The 17,500-nt window shown below is 34.6% G+C and overlaps 1 long non-coding RNA gene across 1 annotated transcript; it reads right to left on the bottom strand.

Annotated features, from left to right (window-relative positions):
• Positions 1 to 3,253: 3,253 nt before the first annotated feature.
• Positions 3,254 to 8,561, bottom strand: LOC135203267 (uncharacterized). The gene is made up of 3 exons (XR_010311888.1): positions 8,499 to 8,561; positions 3,864 to 3,968; positions 3,254 to 3,399 (listed from the first exon to the last, which is right to left on the bottom strand). It is a non-coding gene; the product is annotated as an uncharacterized LOC135203267 (long non-coding RNA).
• Positions 8,562 to 17,500: the final 8,939 nt, after the last annotated feature.

Below are 17,500 nucleotides of genomic sequence, written 5' to 3' on the forward strand. Positions count from 1 at the left end.
TAGAGAGGATGCAACTGACCATGGCAATTATCGCCTGACTGGAATTTCCATGATTGCGTTGAAGAACATACTTGAGTCGGTTCTTCTAGTGAAACTTCCCCTTTTCTACACACCACACACAGCCAGTTAAGATTTCAAGCAAACCACTCAATCGACACCTGCATCTACATCCTGGAAGAACTGCTGAACTAATACCTATCATCAGCCTCTCCTGTTTTCCGATGTTTTGTAGATGTGCGAAAAACATGTGACCGAGTTAACTACCTGAAGCTGCAAAAAGAGGCATTTTATATTGCTGGTTCTTCACACAGCAATTAAATCTGTGCCAAATAGGGTAACATATTGTCGTACACCTTCAGCTTCCTAAACAGGCTTCGGCAAGGGGGTACTTTCTCTCCATACCTTTTTGATTCGTACACAGATACACTGAATGTCAAAATGAACTCACTCCCAATCCGATGCACCATCAACGAAACGACAATCAACAACCTCTGTTATGCCGATGATATGGTTCTGATTTCCACATCAGTGCAGAGGTGCATGTCGCTGCTCCCGATGAGGATATTGCAAGACCACAAACTTTCCTCGGAAATCATCGGCTGGAATTTGTGCATGAATTTAGATACGGCAGACATACGTAGAACAGAGTCGTCGTAAACTATATGCAACTGGTAACATGATTGGAAGGAGGTTTTTCCTCTGTCAACAAGACACTCAACTGCTGCTCTTCCGCTCGTACCGATACAGTATATATGGGTGCTCCCTTTGGACGAACTAGGCCCGAGAGACCTTGAGACGTATCACTGTTGGTCACAATGACATTCTGAGACGCCTCACAAATGTCAGATGTTTACAGAAAATCGCTTGGATAACTTAAAAATCATTGTAAGGCGAACAATGTCCATTCTGATCACCCGCCAGAGAAACAGCAGCAATTCGCTCATTCAAAGCATTCTAACCAGTGAGGCAAGGTCTAAATTGTGGAAAAGATGGGAAAATTAGGCGTTTGTTCCTGAAACGACTTAATCTTTATTTTTGCAAAATGTCATCTGCAGAACTTGTCATTATTATTATATTTCCACGATTTTTTTTTATTACTGGTATTTTTTTTTTCGATATTATTGGGAATATTACCAGTATATGCAGAGTTTTGCTAATTTACATTTTCGAATTCACCACTCTGGACCTGACTACTGGAACAACCTAATGTCCTCAGCTAGAGTTTAGATATATGCAATCTGTCATTAATTGTTATAATTTTTTATGTTTTTTATTTTATTTTTCTTACTTCTCAATATTATTAGCGTCATTACCATTATTATGAATACTATCTTTTATACTTCTTCGGCAACTGTGTGGATATTGCCGATTTATCATTTTTTTATCATTTAGCTCATGAATCTAGATCGTATATGTTATTGTCTATACATTGTAGATTCTATGTCTATGGCCTTGAGCTGAAGTAGAATTTATTATTATTACTTTTTTTTTTTTTTTTTTTTTTTTATGTGCTCTATCACAGTCCTCCAATTCGACTGGGTGGTATTTATAGTGTGGGGTTCCGGGTGCATCCTGCCTCCTTAGGAGTCCATCACTATTATTATTATTATTATTATTATTATTATTATTATTATTATTATTATTATTATTATTATTATTATTATTATTATTATTATTATTATTATTCAATGCAATCTCTTCTAGGACATTTGTTCTTCCTTTACAAGAATACTGTTCTCCAGTGTGGATGTCTGCTCGAGATTTATCTCTTTTAGATAGAGTGGTTCATGGTGGTAGGTTTCTATAGCTTAATATTAGTTGTTATGACTTGAACCAGCAATCATTTGTCTCATTTTAGTCAATTTTTCAGAAGCTGTAACTTAACAGGGAACTTTTGTTATCACAAATGATCCCTGATCCCGCCGAGAGCAGTCCTTTTCAATTTTTCCCTTTATTCAGATATAGCAAACCCATTCTTGTTAGCCACTTTGTTAAATTTTTATCACTGCACCACGTCATTTCTTTTGTAATCCCATCCACTAGTGTTTTTCCATTCTTCGACCTCTTAACTACCTTCTTTACAATTTCCATTTTCAATTATATACTCCTCTCCACATTCAACTATCTTCAATATTTATTCACATAACTGAACTACAACTATAATTATTTCCTCCAAACAGCATATCGCCTTTTTCAGTTTTATTCTAAGTTCCATTTGCTTAATGACTTCTCTCTAGGACTTACTTCCCTACAGAGCAACTTATTTCCCTCCCTAGAGTACTTTCCCATTATCACTTTTTATTCCTTTTTTCTTTTTTTTTTTATCTCATTTCCTTTTTTATTACCATACCTCACTTCCTGCATATCTTTCCATGATCCTTTCAATCATGAAGAATCACATCAATCTTTTTATTCCTTCGCTAGTCAGCTCATTTCATCCTCTCATGAATTACAGATCTTATTCTGTCTCTGTAACCTCCCATACCCACAAATAGTCTTTGTATCCTTTATGACTGCATCCTTGAGTTATACATACAATATGCTCCTTCCAATCTTGTTTTAAAGGCAGCACCCACTTAAATGAGTAATGAAAATAAGCTAAATAAAAAATTATCAAATTACTTTTCAGAGATGGAATGTTCGTTGAAAACATGAGTATGAAGTGCTTCATCAAATTACCAGATTTATTGGTCTAGTATGCTATATTGTTTCCTATAATAAAGTGCAAAAAAAAAAAAATAAGAATTTGTTGCTAAAGTACTATCAACCTTTGACTGATGACACATTTCTCCAAAGATACTAAGCAACAACAAAGTAGCTGTTTAGTTACACTTTGGTCAAGAACATTGTGACTTATTGCCCTGTGATTGGACTGCCACTTCTTTAAGTCTTCATCCCAAAACAAGTAAAACACTTTAAACTGTTTTTTTCCATTATTTTTCCAACACATCAGAATTTCACAAACAATAGACGGAATCTTCCCTAATTCATGAAATGGAGGTTTTCACCTTAAAAATGCTAAGTTTTGAGGTGTTTAAAAAAAATAGTTAAAATGTTTATTTTACAAACTTTATATTCGCACCAAGATTTCTCTATTTTTGTTGGAAGTTCTAAATTAATTTGTATCAAACTAATTTGATCAAATATAGAGCAATTTGAATAGAAGAAGTAGGTATTTGATTTTTTAAACGAAAATAAAGATAAAAATAAAGGGGTTTCGGTGACACCAAGACAAAAAAAAAAGTTCGTCTGTCACTTATGAATGTTTCCTCACCTTTGGTCTTCGATGCAGACAGGACCACCAAGTATCCCTCCGCTTCCATATCTTCAAGTTTGCTTAGGGTGGGAGGATAAGCGTCCCCACTCACCTTCTCAAGATTAACAGCTAAAACTTTCCACCTGCAAATAAAAAGTAATTTTTTACTCTAAACAGTAAAACCAGTCATCTGTTCATAAACACACGATGGTATAAACATATAGAGTATATCAGGAAAATATTAGGTGGAAAGGAACAACAAAATTGAAATAAAAGTTCAAGAAAAGAGAAAAATAAAAGAACAGAAATCTAGACAGATTCTAGTATGACAGTATAGAACACAAAGAGTAAATCAGAAATTAAGGAATAAATAAGAAAAAAGACAAAAGTTTCCGTAAACATGTGTACATATTTGCTACGAATATACCCCAAAATATTCACACAAACTTCGTTCATAAATCTACTGTCCTGTAAAAAATTAAGGTTCGCCTGTCCACCTTTTGTATATAAAGATTTATCTAACATTATTTTCAGTATTTTCTTTCTTTATCAAGAAAAATATCATACACTACTTTTCCTTACAATAAAATGATACCTTGATACAAACCTTTCATAATCCAGTGGTGATCCCTCAGAAATGCCAACAAAGAGCATCAGAGGCATCAAAAGCTTCAGATGCGCGACAGAACTTACTCTGCATGAACGACCCATCCTGAAATCAGTGAAAAAAACAATTCAAGTATCACTGAAAAATACTTGCAAACAATCAGATAATTTTTAAACGCTGAGATCCGAAATCGATTCCTTCAAGTCGGACCAAGTGATGGAAGAGGAGGTATCCATCACACTCACTTTTTTATTATATGTATGTATAATATGTATATATATATATATGTATATATATATATATATATATATATATAATATATATATATATATATATATATATATATATATATATATATATATATATATATATATATATACGTGTGCGTGTGTGTGTGTGAGGCAACAGAACTATATCACCCTTCGTAACGATTTATTTTTTTTAATGATCGTGCTCAAACGCCTAAAACAAAAATTATGTTTATCCAATTCTGAACCTTTAAGAACTAAAGCTTAATCAATTTCACTGCTTCCATCTTAACCGCAGTTAGCGAATACATCTGCCATGTAAGTCATGTCTATGATTCTATTTGTTTGCTTGAAAGAAGGATTATGGAATGTTGGGCATCAAGAATAGTGATAGTTGGCTGTGGTAACGGTACGAAGGAATGATGTCGGAATAAGGACTCCTTGGGGTTGATCACTAAGCTTTACTGGATCTTTGCGATTTACATATGATCTTTTGATCTATTTTCATCATTCGCAGGGCAGTAAACCAATACCTAATTGCTAGGTGTTATAGTTATTTCCACACACACACAGACACACACTCACACACACACACACACACACACACACACATATATATATCTATATATATATATATATATATATATATATATATATATATATATATATATATATATATATATATATTATATATAATACATATTGGTCTCTACTCTCATCAAGAAAATAATTGTAACATAACTACAGGAAGACACCTGAACCTTCATCACAGATAAAATACGACTGATTACTCTAGAGGCAACAGGGATCCCTTAAAAACTTATTAGTTATGGTAGAAATCAGACCAAGTTCATTAAAACAGGTGTAATGTATCATATATGAGATTAAATTGATTAAAGGCCATCACTCCAACAACAACTTTAAGCATCTTCAATGAAATTGAAAAAACAGCACAATTGCCACTCCATATTTCTACCTATAAAAAATCCTTTTACTGGTGGTTAATAAGTGAAACACTGTAATGTAAATTCTAAATACATAGAGACGTATTTTCAATTCAAATCTTTAAGTGAAATTCACAACCTCAAGGAAATTCACTACTACTTGAAAACAACACAAAGTTTAATAATTAATTATCAAACTAAATTAAATCAGCGTTATTTAAAAAAAATAATAAAGAAACTATATTATTCAAGTAAAATTCAAACTTATGCAACAATCGAAATTTGAAAAGAAATCCAAGTAAATACACATTAATTCACAATTGTTAAATTAAACCAAATATGTACTGATAATCAGTAAGAAACACCTACGTTAATCAAACAAATTGTGAATACAAAAATATGTAAACAGAGAAAATTGTGGAAAAGTGACCAAAATGTAAAAACACTAAGAACACATTAACCACACAGAACATGAAATAAACACTTCAAAAGAATTAAATACATAACACAAAGAATTGTAATGTGTTAAAAAATAAATAATTTTACCTAACCGATATAAATATTTTTTAAGTTCACTTAAAACTTGCAATAACACATTACATGGTACTCTTTCACAGGCACCATTATGAAAACACGTTATACTGTCTGTTCAGATTCCATAAATAACCACTACTCTATTGAGAAATTAAATAAATCTAAAAGTTACGAGTGATCATTAACCCTTTCGTGATCCAATGACGCGAAGAGCGTCAATGAATTATTTTCGGTAAGTGCACGGATGACGTGCCCGAGAGTACCACAGGAGGACCAGAGGGTATCACACCCGCAACAAAACCCCCCCACCCCGCCCCACCATCCAAGAGAAGCAATAAGGAGTGAGTACCCAACTAAAACATAATTTTTTTTATTTTGTATTCAATTATGACTTTTCTGTAATATATATATATATATATATATATATATATATATATATATATATATATATATATATATATATATATATATATATATATATATATATATATATATATATATATATATATATATATATATCTATATATATATATATATATATTATATATATATATATATATGTGTGTGTGTGTGTGTGTGTGTGTGTGTGTGTGTGTGTGTGTGTGTGTGTGTGTGTGTGTAATCATATATTTCTGCCTTTCTGCATAATAATCGTTTCCGTATAATGAATTTATGCAAAAAAAAAAATTACGTCTTTCACCTTCAATTGCTCAATTATTTTACTGGGAAACTCATATTGATTTTAGTTACCGTATATATAGCAAATTTATTAAGCTTTCTATCAATGTGTTCATTCTTTCTAGCATTTTTTATTCCGTGTAATATTTTCAGCAGTATATTCTTTGGATACGTAATTTGACTGAATATGTAAATCGAGAATATCTATATTAATCTGTTTTATTTGATTATTCCCGTTATTCTTTTTTTATTGGCCTTGTTCTCCTATTTTCTTATCTTTTCCATAATTGCTTAACACAAGTCAAAAAGCAATAATAAAACATCAAACGAAAATGATTTCGTATTCTTTTTGTCTAATTCCGTGCCTATTATCCTGTTTCATCAGAACACGAATATATTAAAAAAGGCTTACTTTCATAAAAGCTTTCTTTGGATTAATTTTTCTGTAGCTATTAATTTCTTCTATATAGAAATTAATTAGGATTAGTTTCACATGTATAGGTAAAACTACTGCCATAAGCATATTATAAGTAGTGATAGGATAAGAGAATGCAAGAGACTCTCTCATTTAAGTCTATTTCAGATATTTTTTATCCAATAAAAATCTACTGCTGTAATCCGGGGTTGTTCTTTGACAACCGCAACAATCATACCTACAGGGTGCAACACGAGTTAGCAAATATTTTGGGACATGAAAGTAAAAGTAATTTTGAGGAGAAAATGTTCTATAAACATTTGCATTCTGAGGTTTCGGTTGTCGATGAGGGGAATTTTAAAATAATCGTTACCAAGGTGCTGCTTTCACGCCATGGAATTCTAAGCGCGAAGTCGGAGTAGCCTGAAACGTTGGAGAAGCAGTGGTGCCATATTGAGGGAGTGATGACCGGATTAGGCCGATTTGAATAAAGTGTCTCCCACTAAAATGTATTATTTAGGTTATGAAGAAAAAAAATGCTTGATTCATTAAATATGTTTCCCTCCCATCGATCAAAGGTAATTTCCTTAATCATTAGATTTATTCATAAGACACCTATCAAAGATTTCAAATTATTTTTAAAAATCTCTCCCTCTCCATCTAAAGTATTCATCAGACACCAGTCATAGGCGTTGATCTAGTCATGATTGCTGGTTCAAAATTATCGTGACCAGGCGCTAGAACTAAAAATTCACAAATGAATGTTGCTCTTCAACATTTGCGCTACTGTATTGTCTTGCTCTCTCGTGGTGCTTTCAGCAGTTCCACTTCTAAGCCCATTTTCTAAACTTTGCCGTTCACCAAACAATTTGGTTCATTTTTGTATGATTCTCTTCTGTATATTAAGCTTTCCTAATATTTCCCTAACAGGAACTTGCACAGAATGCAGTGCAATAACTGTCCATCGCTCAAAGGGGGATGTTTCTTAGACCGATAAATGACACATTGGCATTTCCTGCGGATATCACGACTTTGAAAGCAACAGAGTGAGGTCGCATGTTTCATACTGTTAGCTTATCATTTTTTTATAGCATATTGTGAGTTTCCTAAGTTTTCTGTGAAATTTAACAAATGGAATCGTTCAACTACCTTCTACTTAATATTGAAATGAAATTAAATGAAGGGGACTTTTTGGGGCTATTTTTATCACTTTGTTTCGTTCACGTCGATTTTGCTGTATGGAAAATAGTTTTAATCAATAACATAACATGATGTTCTAAACTGTTTTTAACGTCATTACATAAGATTTCTTGCATGTTCAAAGAGAAAAAAATAGATTAATAGGGCATGAATCGTGCGTCAGGCAGGTGAACGAAAAATTATGTAACTCTGCCACAACTTATTTGAGCATCTGTACAATAGGAAGTTGACCATATCGAAAGTATGTTTTCATACCAGAGTATAGAAGGGACTGCATTGTCAAATTGTCAATAAACAACACTCCAGATGAACAGTGCTTCATGAATAGGAAAGAATTTCCATGTTCATGAGGTAAGAAATGAAATTGATTAACAAGGATGTAAAAGATTATTATATTTTCCGCAAATATGACATCTCCGGACACATATTATATTTTAAAAGTGAAGTAAATTTTACAAAGATCAATTTTCATTAAAAAAAATTGCGACTACTTTCGGAAAATTGACGCAAAATCTGCTTATGTTATGTGATCTCAAACGGGATGGAGAGACATAGACTAATTTGACCCCATTCTGCCTTCGGTACTCATAACAACCAGGGACATATTTTCACTTACTTAGCAGCTGTAATAGACGATGCGCGTGAAGTCTACACTCGGCACCTACAGATTAACTGGCACTTTCCATTCACTGGGTTATATATTCACTGTAGGTTCTGAAGGCAATGCAGGTGATGGTATGTGACTGCGCCTATTCAACACCCACACGCTTAAAAAAACGCCAATCAAAGTTGGGAATCTTTCAAGGGCAAAACATCCATATAATTACCCTAAACATCTGGTTTAGCCGACAAATAAATACACACACACACACACACACACACACGCACACACACACACACACATATATATATGTATATATATATATATATATATATATATATATATATATATATATATATATATATATATATATATATATATATCTATATATAATATATATATATATATATATATATATATATATATATATATATATATATATATATATATATATATATATATATATATTATATATATATATATATATGTATATATATATATATATATATATATATATATATATATATATATATATATATATATATATATATATCATATATATAGTATAGTATAATATATATATATATATATATATATATATATATATATATATATATATATATATATATATATATATATATATAGATTGATAGATAGATAGATAGACAGATAGATAGATAGATAGGTGACAAATAAACAACCAGTTATCAATTAAGATAATATTTGTTCCCCAACACGTTTCATAACATCATTTTATATCTTCAGGCTACAAAAGAACAATTAAAAATAAATTAAAGTGCGTGAAAAACAACTACTTACAGCAACAGAAATGAAAAATTAAGTTTAAATTACCGTTAAAACTTAAGAAGTATTTACACAAAACAGGAGAGTTAAAAAAAAAAGTCCCTATCATACGAACAGTTGCATATTGGGTGATAAAGTACGTCGACTGAAAAAAAAAAAAATAAAAAAAAAAATAATTTAGAACAAGTACAGTTGAACAGAGGAAGTGTGCGAGTTTGTATTTGGGGGATAACTGCTTAATAAAGAGAGATTCAAGAATAGGCAGTTCGTAAGAATGATTTCTGATATAAAAAAAATTGGGGATTAGACAGCCTTCAACCTGTCGATGACTGACAACTTTATGATAATCGGCTCTGACCTTCAGCAATTGTTTAGTCGATCTGACATAGATCCCCGAATCACATTTGGGGTAAGCATATTTGAAAACTATTTGTATAAAAGTTCAACTTCTTTATGAAAAGAAGCCCAGCACGAGGGTATCAAACGATCACCATACCTTGAAAACAAAAACGTCTAACAAGGGTAACTGATTATGAGCCCTCTTTCTTTCTAAAGTAAAATTAATTTGCTGCGAGCACTGGGGCCCTGGGACTCATCCCCGTGCCTAACGTTTCTTGACTCAGTTCCTTGAGTTCTTCGGCCAAAATGGATTCGGCAGAGTCGTTACTCCAGAACTGGCTAGCTGCTGACGGAGGGGGAGAGGATGAGATATTGGTGTTCGTGATAGGCTCACAAGTAGTGTTGACTGACTCCGGGATGGTTGTGAAGCTGCACAATTGTGTATCCTAGAGGATTCCTATTGGAATCGGCTCTTCCTCGACTGCTGACCTTGGTAGTGGTGATAAGGCAGAGGAAGAAAGGCGACTTGGACTGAGAACTCTGCAAGGGAGACTCGAGTCTTGCCTTGGCACTGGCACTGAGGCTGTTCCTGCCATAGTGAGAGAATTCGAACGGCTGAATGTCCATGATGAATGAAGCATGGCACTGCTTGGTACCTTCAAGTGGACCTGGCTGTGTAGAGGTAGATCTTGGAGGATGTACAAGGTGTTGGAGCTATGTAAAGGTGGGGGCCCTGAGACTGTAAAAAGATAGAAGACTTAAAATCTTGTCCTAGCTGGACATCATAACCTCTTGGAATATAAGTAGATACTGCCGTAGCACTTACCCTAGAGCAGTGAAGTCATGTGACTCTCAACCAGACAGTAAGCAAAAACATTTTAACATGGTTAAAGCTCCCATTGTGAGGAATTGAGCCTATCAACCCGAGCTCTGTAAGGAACTTTATCCTCTCAAATGATGTGTGATCGAAGGCTAGGACCTGGTGGGTAGGATAGCGACCTCTGGGAGGTGCCACAAATATAGGGCCCTGAGCTGGAGAGGCCTAGAGCTCAAGGATTTGACACTGCTCTTTACAATGGCAGTAACCACAGCTTTTTCGGAGCATCCTCACCATGGAGTGGTGTGCCTATGCACTTTAAATGAATCACAGAAACTCTTGCTGAAATCGGTCTTGGGCCTGTTGTTTCGATTCCGATGGTTGTTATTCTTATTATGTTGGGGAGTCCCATTCTGAGGTGTAGCAGGAGCTTGCTAATGAGGATCCACTTTAGAGAGGCACTGCTCCATGGAGTACCCTTGTTTATTGCAACGCCCACACATAGGCTTCTGTGGAGGGTTATTAGGGCGCCGGGTAGCTGAGAACTGGCAGCGGGAGGGACGAAGGAGAGCGTGGTGAATCTTCTTTAATGAACTCTGCAGCGGATGGTTAGTGTTGTAGGTGTCTGCCCATTTACACCACTCCAAAATGGTTTTAGAGGCCTTGTCCACCAAGTGGGGGGCAAGATCAGGGGGAGCCTAGAACAGGAAGCCTCAATTGTTAAGAGTTCTAAGACCTCAATGAATGTTGTGTTGGAGGCCTTTGTCCACCTCTGGAGTATTGGTGTCTTCTTGACTACACACTCTATCTAGGTTCCGTTAGCCTCCTTGCTCATGCTCATCCACTTCTACCTTCACAGGTCTGGTGTCTGCAAGTAAGAAAACCCCAAAAAAGACTGTCTCTCGGACGAGGGTAAGGTCTTGTCGCTTCTTGAGAGGTAGGGCTTGGAACGCAGTACATCCTTTGCCAGCGAGACTGCTTGCCAAGTAGGAGGGCCACTTCCTGAAGGGTAGGATTGAAGTTCACGAACACCTCAACATGATCAAGCCAGGTTTCGGGCTCACAATCATCCTATGTCCTAATGAGGGTTCTCATGCTGTGGAGGTGAGAATGTGGGGATCTGGGTATATGCACACAGGCGCTGGCCTGGAATAATAAGATAATGACGGTCACAAAACTGCAAATATTGCCACGGGTATGTGGAATAACTCAATGCTATACCAGGGAAATAAAAAAGATCCCTCCCTATAGCTGGAACATGCGCATAAGCAGATGAGACAACAGTCATAACGGCTGAAAATATTTTCCACAATGTGTGGAAAACTCACACAGGTGACAAGGAAATATCAGTTGAACGAATTGTAAATGGCCTCACGTAAGTACAGAAACTCATACAAAGGCAGTGGTAAATAGCAGTAGGATCCTTGTAAATAACAGCTCAAGCACTAGCCTATATTGAATGACACGTAAGGCGGAAAACTCAACGCTGATACTATGTTAAACTGCAGTTAGATTCCAATAAATAACAGTTAAACTGGAATGTAAATTAATCTCACGTAGGCATGAAAAACTCAACGCGAATTGGCGTGGTAAATTGCAATTGACAAATAAAAAAGTATATCAGATTTTATCTAACTCGATTAGGAGAAAAAAAAAAAAAAAAACAACAAAAAAAATTCACCAAAACACAAATCCTTTGTCTTGTCTTACCCTTCGACGCTCGTTTATGAAATGCTAGAAAGCCTTATTGTGTTATGTTTAAAGCTAGCATCGGAAACAATAATGATTAAGGGAAGATGGAAAGATAAAAAAAAATAAAAAAAAATATCGGTCCAGTAGCACAAATATGTTACACAAACTTCACGGAATTGCCTGAGATGCTGATATAGCAAAAGGCAAAGCTCCATTATACCCTTGAGTATGAAGTTTTTCTCACCACTTAAGCCAAATGATCAGGCCTTGGGACGGGGAAGGGTCTGGCTCTCACTGGACAATGAACGAGACAATGCGAGTACTTACACAGACAGAAAAAAACAACACACGTGCTTAGTAGCTGCTCTTCATTTATACAAGTCAATAGATTATTTACCTGGTATTATTATCTCTCTTTAACATAAGATGGAAGTGTTGACTGAATTTACGCTAACCTTATAGTTATCATTTAACTTCTTTTTTTTTTTCTACAACACGTGCAGATTCTCTTTACATACCTAACTAACAAAAATCTTCACGACACGAGATTTGACGAGTTCCAGTGGAAAATCACTGGTTTTGTTTTGTATTTATAGCTTCATGCAGTAACACTTAAGAAAACGATAAGGTTAAAATTATCTCTCTAGGAAATTCATATTGGTACTCTAATGGTAGTCAGATTTTTCTCACCCCTAACTATAATACCTAGTGAAATAAAAATAATACTAAATAAGAAAAATAATAACTCCTCACCAGCTGGGGAGATTTGGATAATCTTGTCGCATGCTCGGAAGAAAGTAAATTCGCACTTAAGAATTCAGGTTCGTTAAACACTCGTGACATCAGTTTAGCAATTGCTACTGCATGGAAACTGTTATTGCATGGAATTTATTCACGATTTTCACGCGATTCTATGGGAGGTTGCCATTGTTATGTTTCTAGTTCCAAATGTGTCTGAAAACTGATTTAGTACTTTACTGACACTCCTAAAAGGCCTTGTTAGAAACAGAAGCATAATAAAATATGGCTGAAGGCCGATATCAATGAAGGGAAAAATTTTATACAACTCTAGGGATTTAGTTTTAACTGAAGTATATTTACAGTAAATTACATGAGTAAGCAATTGACCCTTTAGGGGTGATAGGGATTCGCAATGGTCCAGAATGAAAAAGGATGACTGAAGTCAACCGGGATACTTGGGTGGAAACTGATCCAGGCATAGAATAAGATTAGGCATACAGCGAATTGATCAATAATTCCTGGCGTCATTTCCAAGGGATTCCAAGTTCCTCTCACAGCTAGAAGAGATATGTACATTTTTAAAGAGATTTCATTCCAGTAATAGTGGTAAAGTGATAGACACATGGGGAATGTTAAACACAATTCTCTCTTATTATTTCACATCAAAGTCCACTCACAAGGATATAGAATGAATGGAAGCTTATACAGAAAAGAATACTGCATTATTTTATTACCTAATGAGATGCTTCTCACAAAGCAACAATGTTACTTCCGGATGTAGCAGATGCCAGTCTAGTTGGGAATATCACAATAATATTTAGCATCACTACTAGCGTCATAAGGGGAATTCTTTACAGGGTCAATGGTAGCAATTGGGGACTGTGTTACAGTAATCAAAATAGTGGATGCAATGCTGAGCCAATAGGGGAGGTGTTCCCTAGCAAAAAATGAAAAGGAAGTGCAGACAATAGGCAAAAAATGGTAACTGGTCCTAGCTTTTCCATGTTGTTGGCTAAAGTTTCCTCACTATTAGGCAATAAATGAACATGTGAGGGTCCCCAGAGGCGAGGGAGAGCAAAAAGGGGGGAGATGTGCGATCGTTAAGGCCGCTGGAGAAATTCTAATTCCAGCTTTTCACTTAACAACATGTGCTCTGCCCAAGGTCGACTTTCTCCTTCCAATATAAGACCCGCCCAAAGTCTGAATGAAATTGCCCTACTGCATACCTGCGCGGGTTAATTTCAAAGGAAGTCAATCGAAAGGGGCAAAGAGGTATTCAAAGAGGATGGTTGCTGGTGAAGAGGGGCGATTGAAAAAAAAATGTCTTAATTTCTTTCTTAAATGAGTTATTTTGCCTTGGTTCTGGCGTAAATCTTGAACAATATAATTATGAGGGATAAACCAGATATTTTGGGTAATTATTTCGATATATTGGCCTTGAAAGGTATCCAGATTTGATTGCTGCTTGTCAAGCGTGTGGGTGTTGAACACTCTTATCACCACCTTCACCGCCTTTTAAATCTATTTTTTTTTTATCAAGATGCCACGGAAATCCCGAGGAATTCAGGTAAAAACTAGAACACATATTTCTTGAGTCACATAAATTAAGCAACAATATCTGTAGTTTTCAGCGATATCAAAGACCTGTTTGTTTACAGTAACTAATGAATATAAAAAAAGCATAATGTATTAATATTTGATGACTTGGACATAAAAATCCTGAGGAGTTTAGGTAAAAAATAGGAACTCATATTTACTAAATAAGACAAAAGGAGATTGTCACCGTTGATTTTAAAAAAACAATGTGTCTCTTCAATGGCCCTGCATATTTTGAAAATGTCCTTCATACCATATTGAACTACGTGAAAGAAAAAAGAAAATATATCACATAACAGAAGAAGAGTATAAACGCTTGTTTGCCTCTGGTTGCATTTCTGGTGACGTATATGGTTTACAGATATCCCCGAAAATATTTAAGGACCAGTTTCCGTTTTATCAATGTATCAACTTGTAACGTACAAAAATTCATGATCCCTTATATAGAGGACGTGGGCAGAATTTATACCCTAGACAATTACCTATATTTTTTGATAATATGGACAGTTTTAGCTTGAGAAGAATTACTATCAGGTAACCTTAGACATCGAGAGCATATGTCATATAAAAGAGATCATAGAAATCGTGGCAAACAAAACGTACAATGGACACAACAACTTCAAGGAACCAAGTAAATCTAAGTTTATTGATAAGGTTAAATCTCATGTTTAGAATACATTAGGATATAATAATGAAGTACTATGGACAACAAAAGAGATTAGCCTAGGGTATCAGCTTCTCTGGCCAACGTATTCTTATGGTTTCATGAGACTGAAAGGTTAGATAACTTTCCTATAAGTTTAAAGTCCATCTTCCATCGAAGGTGCGTTGATGGTACCTTTGTTATTAAAAAAAAAAGAGAGAAGGGGGGGGGGGGGGGTTGCCATGAGATTCTTTAACAGTTCAAATTCAAAACATGCAAAATATTGAACTTAATATGGAGAATATGAATGATGACAAAACTAATGCCATTTTCATATCTACAGGAAACGCGAAACTGCTTACAACGTAGAAATGGAAATCTATAGGAAACCAGCTTTCTTAAGACTTGGCTGAAACATCTGCAGTGAATGTAATCTAAGGTACAAACTGAACAATATCAGCAATTTATACTTCCTAGAGCCTGCAGGTAGTCATCGATTTACTTCATTTTTCACAAAGTAGTAACGTTCCTTAAGAAATTCCTTATCAGCAATGGTTACCTTAATAGGATTTTTCCGAAGATTAAAGAACCTTCTCAAAAGATCAGGTGGTATTTTTCAGTTTCATTTTGTATCAAACGATATCAAATTATATCAAATGCTATCGTGACCAATATATATTTTAAAAGAATATATATAAATAAGCCTTCAGCTGGAAAGAAATGTAATTTTAATTATTTTTTTTTCATATTCAGTGTGTTAAATATATTTTTGTTTTTCGATATAAATGAATGTTCTTAACTCACAAAAACTGAAGATAGACAGTTGTCCGAAGCGTTGTTATATAGAAAGTGAGTAAATGAGAAACAGAATTTATAGGTTTGTTTTGGTATTTCAGTTTCTTACGTGAGTCAAGGACAAAATTTTACACACACATACACACACACACACACACACATATATATATATATATATATATATATATATATATATATATATATATATATATATATATATAGTATATATATATATATATGTACATATAAATATATATATATATATATATATATATATATATATATATATATATATATATATATATATGTGTGTGTGTGTGTGTGTGTGTGTGTGTGTGTGTGTGTGTGTGTGTGTGTGTGTGTATACGCTTCAGATAACTACCCATCTTCGGGATTTGTAGGACTTAGGAACGTACATTTATACTCAAAAGCATAAAAGATGTATCTTCATCTTCACCACACTAAATAGGATAAAAAATTAACTCAAATTAAAATTTTTCCTTTCCTGTTGAAGGATATAGTTATATATAGGCTTTAAAGTTATATATTTAAACTAAAATATATATTGGTCATGAGTTGTACTTTTCTCTGGTATTATTTTATGCAAAAGGAAACTAAAAAATACCACACAGTCTTTTGAAAAGGTTCTATATACATAATTAAATATTCTATATTTTATCTATGCATATGGATTAAATTAGTTCTTGCTGGCGTCGCAATGACGAAGCTATTGACGTTGTAATATATGCATATACATATATCTCTATGAGTCCTTTCTGACCCTCATTTATTAATCATTTTTTTTACCCACCAGAATTAATAGGAATAACTGATGGAAATTTAGACAGGTAATTTAGAAAATTTTAGAATCCAATTTGGAATTATTCACACTAGGAAGGAAGCAAAAATAACTTCTTTTAGAAGGAAATTCACACATTTATATGTCGCCCTTTCCCACCAGTCTACTGCTTTCCTTGAGTGTTCCGTGACTCCTCTTTTGTCTGTTCCAAACTCGATGTCCTTGAAATTATCTCCACAAGTATCAGCTGGGCCTTGGGCAGAAGCACATGTTGGATAGAGGAACAGGCCTGGACAAAGGATCACTAGAACTTAGGTGATAAATCGAGAAGACGACAGATGAGCATTATTCACACCTCTAACCAGGGTACCCTAACCCCCACCCCTCCCCCCCTTTGGTCTCCCACCCCTCTGGAGGCCACCACGTGTTCCATTAGTTCAATCGTGCAACCCCATCTCCATTGGCTCTGCAGTTCAGAAGAAGTCAAGACCAGCCCGCTGACCAGGTATTGTAATGGAGTAATTTCGAGTTCAGTCAGTAACCGTATTTAGCCTCTTGTCTGTACTTCCTTTTTATCTTTTCCAATGCAACTTTCCCGTTGTGGTACAGCATTGCATTCACTATTTTGGCTACTGCAACCTAGTCTCCCCATTATTACTTTCGATGCTGTAAATATTTCTCCTTGTGTTGTTACTAGTGATATTGAATTTAGTTGTGATATTCCTATTTAGATTAGCATCTGCTACATCAGGAAGTAACATTTTTATTCATGATCAGCACCCCCTCAATTA

This window comes from Macrobrachium nipponense, chromosome 36 (assembly GCF_015104395.2).
Source record: "Macrobrachium nipponense isolate FS-2020 chromosome 36, ASM1510439v2, whole genome shotgun sequence".
NCBI lineage: Eukaryota > Metazoa > Arthropoda > Malacostraca > Decapoda > Palaemonidae > Macrobrachium > Macrobrachium nipponense.